Below are 15,785 nucleotides of genomic sequence, written 5' to 3' on the forward strand. Positions count from 1 at the left end.
CCTTTAGTATTATGTAGTGGCCTTCCTTATCTCTTGTTATGGCCTTTACTTTGAGGTCTATTTTATCAGATATAAGTATCGCAGCCCCAGCTTTTTTCTCATTTCCATTTACCTGAAAAATTTTTTTTCATCCCTTCACTCTCAGTCTGTGTGAATCCTTTGTTCTGAGTTGGGTCTCTTGCAGACAACAAATATATGGGTCATGTTTTCTTATCCATTCAGCTATCCTATGTCTTTTGATTGGAGCATTTAATCCATTTACATTTAATGTTATTATTGAAAAGTACTTGTTTGTGGTCATTTTTATTCTTAATGTTTGTGTTTCTTCTTGTCTTTCTGTTTATTCTTTTTACAGCAGTCCCTTTAGCATTTCTTGCATTGCTGGCTTGGTGGTAATAAACTCTCTTAGCCCTTTTTTTTGTCTGTGAAGCTCCTGATTCCACCTTCAATTTTGAATGATAGTCTTGCTGGGTATAGTATTCTTGGGTTCAGTCCTTGCTTTGCATCACTTTGTATATTTCATTCCTTCTCCTTTTGGCCTGGTGTGTTTCTGTTGAGAAATCAGTTGATATTCTAATAGGAGATCCCTTGTAGGTAACTTTCTGTCTCTCTCTAGCAGGCTTTAAGATTCTTACTTTGTTGTTGGTGTTTGCCAATTTAATTATGATGTGTCTTGGTGTCGGTCTTTTGGGGTTCATCTTGTTTGGGACTCTTTGTGCTTCTTTGACTTGCGTACTTGTTTTCTTGCCAATATTAGGGAAGTTTTCTGTCATTATTTCTTCAAACAGGTTTTCTACTCCTTGATTCTCTTCCTCTCCTTCTGGTATCCCTATTATGCGAATGTTGTTTCATTTTGTGTTGCGCCAATGCTCCCTTAGGCTCTCCTCTTGCTTTTTAAATTTTCTTTCTAGTTGCTGCTGTGTTTGTGTGGTTTTTTCTTACCTTGTCTTCTAATTTGCTGATGCGGTCCGCAGCCTCCTGCAGTCTACTGTTTAAGCCTTCCATTGGGTTCTTTATTGCTATTGTGTCGTTCTTCATTTCCTCTTCGTTCCTTTTCATGTTGGTGACATTCTCATTTAGCTCCTTACAATTCTCATTGAGTTGTGTGTATTTGTCATTGAGTTGTATATTTGTCATCCAGTCCTTTGAGCATCCTTATAAACATTACTCTGAATTCTTTCTCTGATATATTACTAGACTCTATTTCATTTATCTCCCTTCCTGGTGATCCTTTTTTTCTTTCCTTTGGGGATTGCTTTTATGTCTTCCCATGTTTTTCTGTAATTTTTAAATTGTTGATCTGTTTGCTTTGCTACCCAGGTTCTTTTGGGGATGGTGCTACTGGTGTGATCTCTCAAGTCTCCTGGGCTTGGTAATCTAGCATAGCTCCCTACTTGAGCTATTTGGATTCTCTTGATGCAGGCTTTCAAGCTGGAAAGGTGCAACTGCGATGTCTAGAAGTCAGCAGCCATGGAGGGGGGTGTCCCAAATTTTTGCTGTCTTGTGCCCTTGGTTGAAATCGTGCGTGCCCAGCGGGGATTCACAGTGGCACCCAAGAACCATCTGTTGAGGTGGTAGGACTCAGGAGGCCTGCATTTTGGAAAGGCATGACTGTGGTGTCCAGAGTTCTGTAGTTTTAGGGTGGTTAGACTCAGCTTTTGCTGCTGCTTTTGTGGTTTAGATACTCGCACCCCCAGTGGCAGCTCACAGGGACACCCATGGTGTGTTTGCCAGCAGGGTGTATTGACGCACTCTGTAGGGCCCTGGCGCTGAAGCCATGGGATTGCACTGTCTGTGGGCAGGTATCACAGAAGAGGGAATTCAGCATTTCTACAGCCCAGCGGTGCTTCCCTGATTGTATAAGTGCATGCCCAGCAGGGGCTCACAGGAGTGCCCAAGGGCTGTCTGTGGAGGGGTGGGCTTGGGAGGCCTGAGTGCTGGAAAAGCATGTGCCTGTAGTGTCCAGAGTTCTGCAGCTGTGGGCTGGGAAGACTCAGTTTTTGCTGCTGCACCTGTGGTGGATAGGTGCGCACTCCCAGTGGTGGCAGCTCACAGGGGCATCCGTGGTGCCTTTGCCAGCGTGGCAGCACACTGAAGCACTCTGAAGGGCCCTAGCACTGAAGCCGTGTAATTGAGGCATCTGTGGGCAGGTGTCCAGGATGAGTAAATTCAGAATTTTTACTGCAGGGGGAGTGTGTCCCTGTTTGTCCAAGATCACACCCCACTGGGGCTCATAGCAGCTCCTCAGAGTACCCTGTGGATAGGTGGGCTCAGGGCACCTGCTCATTGGAAATGTGCAACTGTGGCAGTGCCTTTGCCGGTGCAGAGCTCTGATGCACTCTGAGGGGCCCTGGCGCTGAAGTTGTGCAGCTGGGTTGTCTGTGGGAAGTTATTCAGGAAGAGGGAATTCAGAATTTCTACTGTGGGGCAGCACGCCGGTGTCTGTACAAAGTCTCACCCAGTGGAGGCTCACATAGCTCCCCAAAACTGCCTATGGAGTGGTGTGCCCTGGTAGTTTGCGCACTGGAAACATGCAAATGTTGGAAAAGCGTGAATGTGTGCGAATGTGGTGTCTGGAGGTCTGCCGCTGGGGAGTGGGGAGTTGCACTTACTGCTGTGGGAGTGGTGCACCTTTGCATGTGGAGGTCCCAGGGTCTGTGGGTCTGTGGGTGGGGCAGCAGGATTTTGGCTGGAGTGGCTACTGGGTCCGGGTAGTGTCCAAGGCCTATTTGGGTGGTGGTGCTGATGAGTTCCTAGAAGCCGCTCTCCCCTTCAAGATGGCTTGGGCTCTGTGCCTGTGTCCGCAGTCCAGGGAGTGCCTGCAGCAGTGGTAATCTCTCCCTGTCCAAGAGAGCCTGGTCTGCCAGCCCCTGCAGCTCCTGCCGGATTTAACTGTCCCTCACTCACTCACACACACACCACACACATCCACACACTCTCCTTTTATCCCCTTATCACTCACATCCTCTCCCTCACCTCCATCCTGCCAGCCACCATCTTTTCCTCTTGGTTAATTCTTATATATGCCACAACCTTGATATATCCGGACAACGCTCTAACTAACTGAGCTATCCAGCCAGAGTCCACAGTGTTATTTTTTAAAAATTATCTTCATTATTTTTAAACTGTTGGTTAACAATGTTTTCTCTGTACTGTGTATATTCCATTTAACAGTTTGATTTGGAGCTGGTTTCTGCATATGAAATCAATCTGAGGTCCTGTGTATTCCCTGCCCATATGTCTAAAGCAACCCTCCTCTCTTACTCTCCAGCCAATGTCCCTGTCATTACCCTGTCATTACATTTATACAAGGGATAAAATTTGAAATTAATTAATTAATTAATGGATGAATGAATACATTACTAACTCCTTAAATGGAGTCTTTTTAATAATGTTATATGTGTTTATTCATTCTTTTAAAAAATTAACTATCAAATTAATACTCTGAGCCATATACTGGGCTAGGTGTTTAGAGTACAACCAAAATATGACATGGTCTCTGCCTTCAAGGAACTCATGACTAGTAAGAAAAGAGACATGTTAACAAAATAGAAATATGGAATAAAGTTCCTACATCATCCCTGACTTCTCATCCCTGGCTTCATTAGAATCATCCAGGGAGATTTAAAAAATGCTGATGCCTTAAAGAAGCCAGACACAAAGGCCTAATACAGAGTGGGACAAAAGTGGGTGTACAGTTGTGAGTACATGAAATACAAAGTATATTTTTGTATTATTATTAATTATTGTAATATTTTATATGAACAACTTTAAATCTACTTTTGCCACACCCTCCATTATAAAATGTCATTTGTGTGAAGTAACCAGAATAGGCAAATTCATAGAGACAGTAAGAAATAAGTGGTTGCCAGAAGTTGGGGGGTAGGACTGGGGAATGAGGGGGAATATGGAGTGACTCTTAATGGGCATGAAGTTTTTGGGGGGAGGATGACAGAAATTTTCTAGAATTTGATAATGGTGATGGTTTCACAGCCTCATAAATATACTAGAAACCATTTGATTCTATACTTTAAATGGGTCCATTGTATGATATGTGAATTATATCTCAATAAATGTGTGAAAAATGCTGATGTTTGACTTCTACCATCAAAGATTATGATTTAGTTGGCCCAGGTTGTATCATCAGCATTGGGTTTTGTTTTTTTAAATATATTTTTTATTGATTTCGGAGAGGAAGGGAGAGGGAGAGAGAGATAGAAACATCAATGATGAGAGAGGATCATTGATTGGCTGCCTCCTGCATGCCCCCTACTGGGGGGGGATCAAGCCCACAACCCGGGCATGTGCCCTTGGCTGGAATCAAACCTGGGACCCTTTAGTCCGAAGGCCGATGCTCTATCCACTGAGCCAAACTGGCTAGGGCAGCATTGGAGTTTTAGAGGCTTCTCTGGGGACCAAGGTTGAGGATGACTGGCCTAACTACAGTGGTTGCTCAGAGAAGGCAGGTACCCAATCCCCTTTGGATAAAATAGAAAAGGCTTATGGTACTCCAGCCAGAGCTTAAAAGATAAACACTTTACTTAAACTTTCATAGGTGTGACTAAAACACGATTGGGAATAGAAATAGTCTTTTTGCTGATTTGCCAAGATTTTTGCCCATAGCTAGTCATAAATTTATTTCAGCATCATTATCAATAAAGCTTCTATATGGTCAAGCAGGTAAGATTTCTTACCTTCAACTACAGTGTAACTATCAGAGCAAAACACGTCAAAAGCCCTTTGGTTATAATTATTTTTGCAACAGAAACTGACAGTTTGGTAAAAGAGAGAATTAAGGACTGATAGGAGTGCAGCGGTTCTCAACCTGTGGGTCACGAACAATGAAAATACATCCTGCATATCAGATATTTACATTATGATTCATAACAGTAGCAAAATTACAGTTATGAAGTAGCAACGAAAATAATTTTATGGGTGGGGGTCACCACAACATGAGGAACTGTATTAAAGGGTCATGTCCTTAGGAAGGTTGAGAACCACTGAGTTAGAGGTACAGCTTTCACGTCGTGTTTCACAGTCTGAAATATAGCTGACAAGACTGAATTTTCAAGTTACCAACTAAAAATATTTCCCATCTCAAATGACTCTTGATATGCTACTGCTTCTATGCCTCCTACTTGAGCATTTAGAGCATGATCATAGGAGAGGAGAGTTTTCTCATTTACTAGTGATGCCTGTAGAAACTCCACAGGAGTAAAGTGGAACAGTCAGGAAGGCTGAAAAGATAGAGTAAAATAAAGAAGAACAGAGAGAAAGAAGCAGAGATCGCAGAGCTGCAGAAATACAGAGTAGAAGTGGCAGTTCACGGACTCAACATGTAATAGATCAGCCCTTCCAAAACTTGTGGTCAACAGCATGACCTAGGTCCTTATTAAAAACACAGATCTCGCCCTAGCTGGTTTGGCTCAGTGGATAGAGCGTCGGACTGCAGACTAAAAGGTCCCAAGTTCAATTCCGGTCAAGGGCACATGCCCAGGTTGTGGGCTCGATCCCCAGTTGGGATCATGCAGGAGGCAGCTGGTCAATGATTCTCTCTCATTGATGTTTAATATATTAAAACAAAACACAGATCTCTGGTCCTACTTATTAGAATCCAGTCCAGCAAGCCTAATCTGGAGCTGGAATCTGAATTTCTACATGATCCTATCTAGATGCAAATAGTCTCCTGGCCACACTTTGGGAAACCCTGCAAATAAAGTTGACAAAGTTGACAATGAGGGAACAATAATACCAGTGACAAAAATAGTGGTTGATAAATAGAAAGCATTTTCATTACTTTTTTGCTTTGGTTCCTCATACCATTTTATGGGAAAGATTGGGCAGATATTGTCTTCCCTTATTACAAATGAGTACACTGAATTTCCAAGAAGTTACATGATTTCCTCAAAGCTGCACTATAATAGGTAAAGTAGGGGATAGAATTCGGGCTGAAACCCAACTCTTTCTAATCTTAGATGGGCTTTACTTCTATCAAACGAAGAAAAACACACTACAATTGTGCAATAATATGGAATCATTCAGTGTTAGGGCAAACAGTCTTATAAATCTCAGCACTCTTTATGGTCACTGAACAACAATCAATGCTTAGGTAAGACCCTACCTCATCAGGAAAATAGTCTTTAACTCAGGGTACTACATCAGGGTAGAATATAGGATATATTTTGGAAAGATTTTTTTAAGTGTTAACATTTTAAAATTTAATATACTTAAAGCCCTCTCTTTACTTGGAGCTCTCACTTATATATAGGGTGTCCCAAAAATGTATAAACATTTAACAGCTAATAGTTCAATTGATGTTTCTTTCTTTTCAGATTTATACCATTGGAATTAATAATTATTCCAATGGTGTATACATTTTTGGGAAACTCTGTATATATAAACCCATACGCAGTATTTCAGTTATTTCTTATTAATTCAGTATTTTCCAGTACTCACTGTTTTTTTAATTCAGACACTACTTTTTTAGAATATAAATCACTCATTCAGGTGCTCATTATATTTTCATCCTCCCCTCCAGATTAAAATTCTTTGTTCTTGATTCTCATACCTTAACTCTACTTAGGTAGAACACTATAAACTCTCTTTATAGCCATCAACTTGTTTCTTAATTTTTTTTCCTCACATAATCTTGGCTGAAAGGCTCTTGTGTGGCACAGTCTGCGTTTATGTAGCTACATGGACTGGTGGGTTAGAGATAGCCCCCAACTAATTTCTTCTGCCTTCTTAATCTTGAAGAACTAAAACGTGAAACTATCAAATCTGTATTGATAATGTTCAGCTCTCCCTTCTCTGGTGGCAAGTTGCCTTCTGACTGCAAGTGCACAGAGCCTTGCAGGGTCTTCACATTTTGAAGAGAACCATGCAATGAACAGGTAATTGGTGTTGACATATTCTTGATCAGTTCTATAATTCCCTAATGACAAACTCCCAAGTTCTCTAGATATGCTTGTATTTTTTGATGCCTTTATTTCCATACACCACTTTCTTTAAGCATCCTCTTTCCCTACAAACAATCGTGAATGATTTCAATGAGCCCCTTTTCAACCTGTGTGTCTTGTACACTAACACTTTTCCTTTTGAGCACCATGTTTCCAGGTTTATGCTTTTTTTCACCAATTGTGGCCCCTGATTATTAAGCCTCCTCTAGATATTTGAACCTATGCTGCCTTTCTTCTGCTTCTCTTGCCAAAGTGCTATAAAAAATCAGCTGAATCAGCTGTGACTGGTGTGATCAGCCAAAAGAGGCACCAATGTGGGCTAAAATGAAAGATTCTTAGTTCATGTGAAGAAAAGTGGAGATTGGCCCATGAAATTCAGCAAAGTAAGACTTTCAAGTTTTAAAAAAATATCACAGACTTTTGGCTCAGATGGTATGCTTTCCTGAATACTGTACCTACCCTATCTATATACATAAAAGCCTAAGCGACCTGACTGGTCGACCGTTCGACCATTCAACCATTCGACTGGTAGCTATGACATGCCCTGACCACCAGGGGACAGATGCTCTATGCACAGGCATGGAAACATGGAACAGACTGATGAATCTCAGAGGGAAGCGGGGAGGGGGGAGGGCAGGAAGAGATTAACCAAAGATCTTATATGCATACTAAAGGCCCGGTTCTCAGATCCATGCACCAGTGAGGGTCCCTCGGTCTGGCCTGCATCCCCTGAGGGGTCTCAGATTGCAAAAGAGTACAGGCCAGGCTGAGGGACCCCACTGGTGCACAAATCTGTGCACCAGGCCTCTAGTATAGTATAAATTATTACTGAGTGCTTCATACTCAGTGTAGTAGTTTACTTGGGCTGCCATAACAAAATATCACACACTGGGTAGTTTAAACAACAAAAATGTATTATATCACAGTTCTGGAGGCTGGAAGTCTGAAACAGGGTACCAGCATGGTTGAGTTCTAGTGAGGACTCTCTGGCTTGCAGCCTTCCCATTGTATGCCCATATGACATTTCCTCTGAAGGCATGGAAAACAGGAGATCAAGCTCTCTGGTGTCTGTCATTAGTCCCATTATGAGGACCCTACCCTAAAGATGTAATCTAACCCTTTACCTCCCAAAGGCCTCATCTCCAAATACCATCACAGTGGGGGTTAGGGCTTTAAAATATGAATTTTAGGGGTACACAAACTTATTCCATAAGATTAAGGGTATAAAAGACACCAAACCAAGTTTCCAACATCTCTGGCCTGGTGGACGTCTTCTTTGTGTGAGCTTCTAACACTATAGAAGTTGTGCCATGGCTCTGAGAGATTCAATGGAGACCTGGGCAGCCAAGCCCACCAATGCATCCTTTGAGATTAAAACAAAGTAAAGTGACTTTGGACCTGGATCAGACTTCATGGTTTGGTCTTGTGCAAATGTAATCAACTGTCCTTTTTATCTCCGCTGATATGTGGACCTTATCAGTAGATCTACAGGCAACATAGAGAGGAAATGGCTTTATGGGAGCCTCTGCCTTATTCCTCACTTGACATTCATCTCTCTTTCCCAACCCCTTAATTCTAACTTTTTGCCTATTGATCCTTGGCATGTAATTGCAATGACAATGAATAAGTCACTTATTCATTGATTAACACATTTAGCCTTTCAATAAATATTTTAAGTGCCTACTAGATGCCATGTATGGTTCTGATCACTGAATATAGAGCAGTGAATAATATAGGTATAAATCCTGCCCCTGTGAAGCTGACTTTAGAGAACATATTAGATGATGTAAAGTGTAATGGATGAAATAACACAAGAAGGAAAGAGTAGTAAGGAGTGTGGTGGGTCACCTTAAGCAGGATGGTCAGGGAAACATTACAGAGAAGTGATATTGAAGGAAATACCTTAAGGATGTGAGGGCACAGGTCATGTAGATATTCTAGGGAAGATAGTTTACAGATCTTATATCAATCACCCAAGGAGCAGTTGTAACACAGGAGAAATGGGTGCAAAAGGGAGGGCTACTTCTAGCTTAGCTCCTACATGGCATAGAGGGGTAAAAAAAGTTTCCACATGCTCCCAATGGAGAACATAGATAATAACCAGATTTTGAGAGCTGGGAGGCCTGCCATGGTACCCCATGAGATTGCAGGCAGATGGCCTAATCCAGGGGCTGAATGGTGAATTTGGCTGGGACTCTGAGTGCTTGGAGGGCAGTCATAGGCTGAGGCAGGGACAAATCAGCAACACAGCATTGGGTCTGAACTGTGATGAGAGAACAGACTTTACATTTCACTAGCTCTGAACCTCATCATCAGATGCCAGGAATGTGCTCAATGACAAAATTTGGATATCTAGAGACATTCTATAGAGGCAATGAAGATACACACAGGGTCCCCCATGCCAACCTCTGTCACAATCTTAGAAAGAGGGAAATATGGGTGGGCACTGAAACTGGAACACTGAACATTTACCCAAAAGTACTGAGATAACTGAAAAGAGACTACTTTTGATGGACAGAGACTGGGTTTTTATTAAGATACCCCTCACCATTGTCTTCTATGGGAAGAGGGATTTCAAATAGAGATGAAAACACTTACCACAGTTTCTTTATCTTGGCACCATTAGCACTTTGGTTATATGATCCTCTATTGTGGGATTGTCCTGGGCATTGTAAGATGTTTAGGAGCATCTATGCCCTCTACCCACTAAATGCCAGTAACATCCTCTACCACCCCAGTCATGACAATCTATTCCCTGGGGGACAAAATTACCCCTAGTCTAGAACCACTTCATTATACCAGTAAAGATTGTCATGCATAGTATATACATCTAGATATGGAGGTTAACTTTTTCAGCACCTCTCTACATAATGTCCAGGTCAAGCCATAAATATTCTATATGATGTGAGTCCAGCAAACTCCTTCCTGTATGACTTCCTCCTCCTGCTGCCTATTATGAAGAGCCTGGAAGCCCTGTTCTTTCAAGCATAATACATGTTCTTCTTTGTATTCAGTCTTTTTTCTTATACTAAAATTACATCTCATTTATTTGCTCTCAGAGCCCAACAGGCTCTGTCTTGAGCTTCCTGTATTCTTATATTACTTGTATTACCTATTCTGAGATGAGCTCTCTCCTTTAGTGTGATTTTTTGGGGGGGTTTCCTTTGACCTCCCAGTGTTTCTTCCTTCCTCTATTTTTTCCTCTTAGCTGCTGCTCTTCTTCTGATTTTCTCTTTGCCTCTTCTATCTCAAACTGCGCCCATTTGCATTGGTTCATCTCTTTTGTTTTGTTCTCCATTGGCTTCTTGGAGGCCCCTACCTGCTCCACCTCCCCCCTGCTGCCCTCCTCTATGGAATCTGAGAATCCTTCTCTTCTGGATGAAGCAAGGTAGAGCTTTTCATTCCTGTGACCCATCTCTTTTATTGAACCCTCTCTATCCTCCCTGGTTTCTTTCTCTTTTTTTATTCTTTGTTTCTTATCCACTGCAATCTGAAATCCAACTTCTGCCTTTTTTTCCTATACTTGTGACATGTCTTGGCCCTACCTGTATCAGAAGCTATGGATAGCTCTGGGCATCAGTCAGAAAGGGATAGTCTAGACCTTATATTTTCCTCATCTGTATAAAATGGAGGTAACAAAAGTGTCCAGTTCAGGGGGGCACTGAAGGATTAGAGGAGTATGTGGTGTACAATGTTTAGTACATTCTAGACCATATATGCTGGCATCTAGTCGATACCACACTGAATGTTTTTCAAGTGGATGGAATTTTGTATCACTGACATCTAGTCCAAGGCCTGGGGAACACTAAGTGCTCAAGGCAAAAATGTGCTTAAACTGAACTGAACTCTCTTTCCCATATTAGACTCAGCAGTCCAGACCTGAAACCTGAAACTTATCTTCTTCATATATCAAAGCCTTTTCTTTTTAAAAAAAATATATTTTATTGACTTTTTACAGAGAGAAAGGGAGAGGGATAGAGAGTTAGAAACATTGATGAGAGAGAAACATCGATCAGCTGCCTCCTGCACACCCCCTACTGGGGATGTGCCTGCAACCAAGGTACATGCCCTTGACCGGAATCAAACCTGGGACCTTTCAGTCCGCAGGCCGACGCTCTATCCACTGAGCCAAACCGGTTAGGGCACAGCCTTTTCTTTAGGTTGAAATCTCTCTTGCATCTATGACTTGATTTCTCAAGAAAACAAAGGTGTTACCTGAACCTACTACATATAATCCTTTCTAAATAATTCCTCCTTCCTTTTTTCTTAGTGCACTCTGCAAAATAAATCCAATTTTTCTTTTCATTTGAAGATTATATCACTCTTTTACTTTCTGGAAATTTAATTACAAGAAATATGTCCCTAGGGTTCATGCCAATTGGTAATCTGGGTCCTCAGCACACCATCTCAGTGCAGTTTTTGAAGTAGATCTGCACAGCAAATCTTCCCTTGAAGGACTCTCCCACTTGCTTTCTTCACCAATGTGGAAAGGCTTTCTTTTCTCTCATTCTCTGGCTTTCACTCTGCCTGCAACTCTCATGGAGGTTGAGTGAGAGACATTATTTGCTTTCTTGTGACTCCCTTTTTCCTGATCCCCATTCTTTACTTTTTCCTCTCTCAATTCTGCTGCCATTCAGATTTTTTTTATTTCATCTGATTATTAAAGTACTTTTAATCTTGTTGCATAAAATGTGCAGGTGATAATAGCTCCATTGGTAGATGAGGAAACTGAACCACAAAGCAGTTAAGTCACCTGTTCACATCATAGATTGGCACATCACTGCCAGAGCCAAGATTATAAGTAAAAGGTCCACCTCTTGGTTTATGGCTTTTGGACTTTGTCTAAACTATATTGACTTCAGAGTATCAGGGATGGCAGTGGTGGACATTACAGAGTCTCTATAAATTCTATAATACTGTGTTTTTAATCCTAAATATTAATACCAATAATAAAGAAGGGATCTGCATGATTTCCCTCTAATATTTGTATAGGGTGGTATTCAACATTATTAATCCATTTTCTGCAAATTTGCCATTTATTCTTTCAAAAATTATTAATATACATAAACAGGAAACAGAAATTATAAATTTTTAGCACTTGAAATTTACAAAGACCTTTTATGAGCCATAATTTTATTTGAATCCTCAAAACAATCTTGCAAAAAGAGCTTTATTTACCCCATTTTACAGATCACTAAGCTGAGGCTTAGAAAGCTTAAATCATTTAATACAAGATATAGTTAGAAAATGGCAGATCCATGATATAGACAATTTTACTCTTAATTCCAAAGCTCATATTCTTTCAATTTTAACGTTCTAATTCATAGATGAAGGGGCTGAATTTTTAAGACCCATTTAGCTTAGTTTATGAATATTTATTGTTAAGAGTTAAAGATTCATCAAATTTACAGACAAGGTAAAGGCAAATCAGTAATATTATGTTTATCTATTGATATGAGATGGAGCTCCTTGCAAAATAAGAATTCATTAAAAACAATAGATCTTTTTAATGACTAGCTTTCCTAGATCTTATTATCTTATAAATAGCACAAAAATAAAAGACTTGTGGTTTAATAGGGTAATGAAACAAATTGATTTAATCCCCAATTGAATTGAGCATGATGGCCAAGGCCTTCTGATTGCTCACTCAGGGTGTCCAAGAGGGCTCTGTTAGGGCCTGGGGGATCAGACTGGGCTCCGCAGAGCTGCATGTGTGTCACCTGTATTTTTAATACTAGGATCTTGATCAGGATTTCCATAATTAAATTAGGAATGATTTGAGACTGGATTATATAGTTCTTTGAAGACTCAAAGTTTGTTTTTATGAGTCACTAAAATAGAGTTATGCTCCAAGTTAAAATACCATATGTGTGAATCTACTTAGTATAAGGAGAAGTGGTTCCTTTTAAATGAGAAATACTTTAATTAAATTTTTTCCAGTTATAGTTTACATTCTATTTTGCATTAGTTTCAGGTGTATAGCATAGTGGTTAGACAACCATATACTTTACTAAGTGTTCCCCTGATATTTCAAGTATGCATCTGGCACCATACATAATTATTATATTACTAGAGGCCCAGTGCATGAAATTCATGCATGGGGGGGGGGGGGGGGGGTCCCTCAGGCCAGCCGGCACCCTCTCGCAATCTGGGATCGCCCGGCTGGGGAGGAGCCTGCAACCGAGGTATGATGGCTCCCAGCTCGCCTGCCTGCCTGATTGCCCCTAACTGTTTCTGCCTTCCAGCCTGATCACCCCATAACCACTCCCCTGCCAGCATGATCAATGTTTAAGTGCTCCCCTGCCGACCCGATTGCCCCTAACTACCCTCCCCTGACAGCTTGGTCACCCCTAACTGTCCTCCCTTGCAAGCCTGGTCACCCATAACTGCCCTCCCCTGCTGGCCTGGTCACCCCTAACTGCCCTCCCCTGCTGGCTTGGTCGCCCCTAACTTCCCTCCCCTGCCAGCCCCCAACTGCCCTCCCCTGCTGGCCTGATCCCCCACAACTGCCCTCCCCTGCTGGACATCTTGTGGTGGCCATCTTTGACCACATGGGGGCGGCCATCTTGTGTGTTGTAGTGATGGTTAATTTGCATATTACCTCTTTATTAGATAGGATTACTAGAGGCCTGATGCACGAAGATTTGTGTAAGAATAGGCCTTCCTTCTCCTGGCTGCCAGCATCGCCTTCGCCTCCATCCAGGAGCCGCCTTTCCACCTTAGCTCCGGCCAGAGCCACCTTCCGCCTCTCGCCTTGTCATGCCAGTTTGCATATTCCCTCCTTATTGGCTGTGGGTGCCACCATCTTTGTCATGGATTTACAGTCAATTTGTATATTCTGTCTTTATTAGATTGGATTGACGATATTCCCTGTGGTATAATTTACATACCGGGGACTACCCATTTCTAGTTTTAAAGTTTTTTGTGTTTTTATCCTCACCCAAGAATATATTTATTCATGTGAGAGAGAGAGAGAGAGAGATGTGAGAGAGAAACATCCATTAGTTGCCTCCTGTATGCTCCCCAACCAAGTATCCAACCCACAACCAACCCACAACCTAGGTATATGCCTGACTGGGAAGGAAACATACAACCTTTTGATGTACAGGATGATGCTTCAACCAAGTGAGTCACCTGACCAGGGCCCAATTTCTACACCTTAATCCCTTCACCTTTTTCTTTTTATTTACTTTTATATTTTTTCTTTTTGTTATTTTTATTTTTTTCTTTATTGATTAAGGTATTACATATGTGTCCTTATCCCCACATTCCCCCCCATTGCCCCACTCATGCCCTCACCCCCCTGTTGTCTGTGTCCATTGGTTAGGCTTATATACATGCATACAAGTCCTTTGGTTGATCTCTCCCCCTTACCCTCCCCCTCCCCTACCTTCCCTCTGAGGTTTGACGGTCTGATCGATGCTTCTCTGTCTCTGACTCTGTTTTGGTTCATCAGTTTCTTAATGCTCTCCAGCTCCATCCATGCTGTTGCAAATGGTAAGAATTCCCTTTTTTATAGCAGCGTAATATTCCATTGTGTAGATGTACACTAAACCCCCAAACCATATGGCAATCCACAGTCTAATCTCTATATATATGAGTCTGTTTCAATTTTGTTTGTTTATTTTGTTCATTAAATTCTACACATAAGTAAAAAATAGGGCATTTGTCTTTCTCTGTCTGACTTATTTCACTTAGCATAATACTCTCTAGGTCCATCCATGCTATCACAAATGTGAAGATTTCATTTTTTTAAATGGCCAAGTAATATTTCATTGTGTATATGTACAACTAGTTTTTTATCCATTCTTCTATTGAGGGCCACTTGGGTTGCTTCCATTTCTTGGCTATTGTAAATAACACTGCAATGAATATAGGGATGCATATATTCCTTCAAATTAGTGTTTTGGGTTTCTTTGGATATATACCCAGATGTATTATCACTGGTTCATAAGGCAATTCCATTTTGAATTTTTTTTAGGAAACCCCATACTGCTTTCCACAGTAGCAGCACCAACGTGCACTGGCACCTAGGTTCCCTTTTCCTTACATCTTTGCCAATACTGGTTGTTTGTGAATTTATTGATGATAGCCATTCTGACAGGTGTGAAGAGATATCTCATTGTGGTTTTAATTTGTATCTCTCTGATGATAAGTTACATTGAGCATGTTTTCATATGTCTTTTGGTCATCTGGATGTCCTCTTTGGAGAAGTATCTATTTGTGTTGTCTGCCCATTTTTAATTAGATTTTTTTTGTTTATTTGGTGTTGATTTCTATGAGTTCTTAATAAATTTTGGATATTATTATATATGTCATTGGCAAATATGCTAATCTACTAGGTAGTTTGTCTTTTCATTTTATTGATGGTTTCCTTTGCTGTGCAAAAAAACTTTTTAGCTTGATGTAATACCAATTGTTTATTTTTCCTTTTATTTCCCTTGCCTGAGGAGATAAATCAGAAAAGATATTGCTAAGAGAAATGTTACAGAGTTTACTTCCTATGTTTTCTTCTAGAAGTTTTATGGTTTTGATTTATACATTTAAATTTTTAAACCATTTTGACTTATTCCTAATTATGGTGTAAGAAGATGCTCTAGCTTAATATTTTTTGCATGTATCTGTCCAATTTTCAAAACATGATTGATTGAATAGACTATCTTTCCCCCATTGTATGGTTTTGCCTCCTTTGTAATACACACACACACACACACACACACACACACACACACACACACTGAGTGGCCAGATTATTATGACCACCCCATCAGTACTTTGTTGGGCTAACTTTTGCCTTCAGTACTGTGGTGATTCTTCTTGGCATTG

The sequence above is a fragment of the Myotis brandtii genome, unplaced genomic scaffold (assembly GCF_000412655.1).
Source record: "Myotis brandtii unplaced genomic scaffold, ASM41265v1 scaffold345, whole genome shotgun sequence".
Taxonomy (NCBI): Eukaryota; Metazoa; Chordata; class Mammalia; order Chiroptera; family Vespertilionidae; genus Myotis; species Myotis brandtii.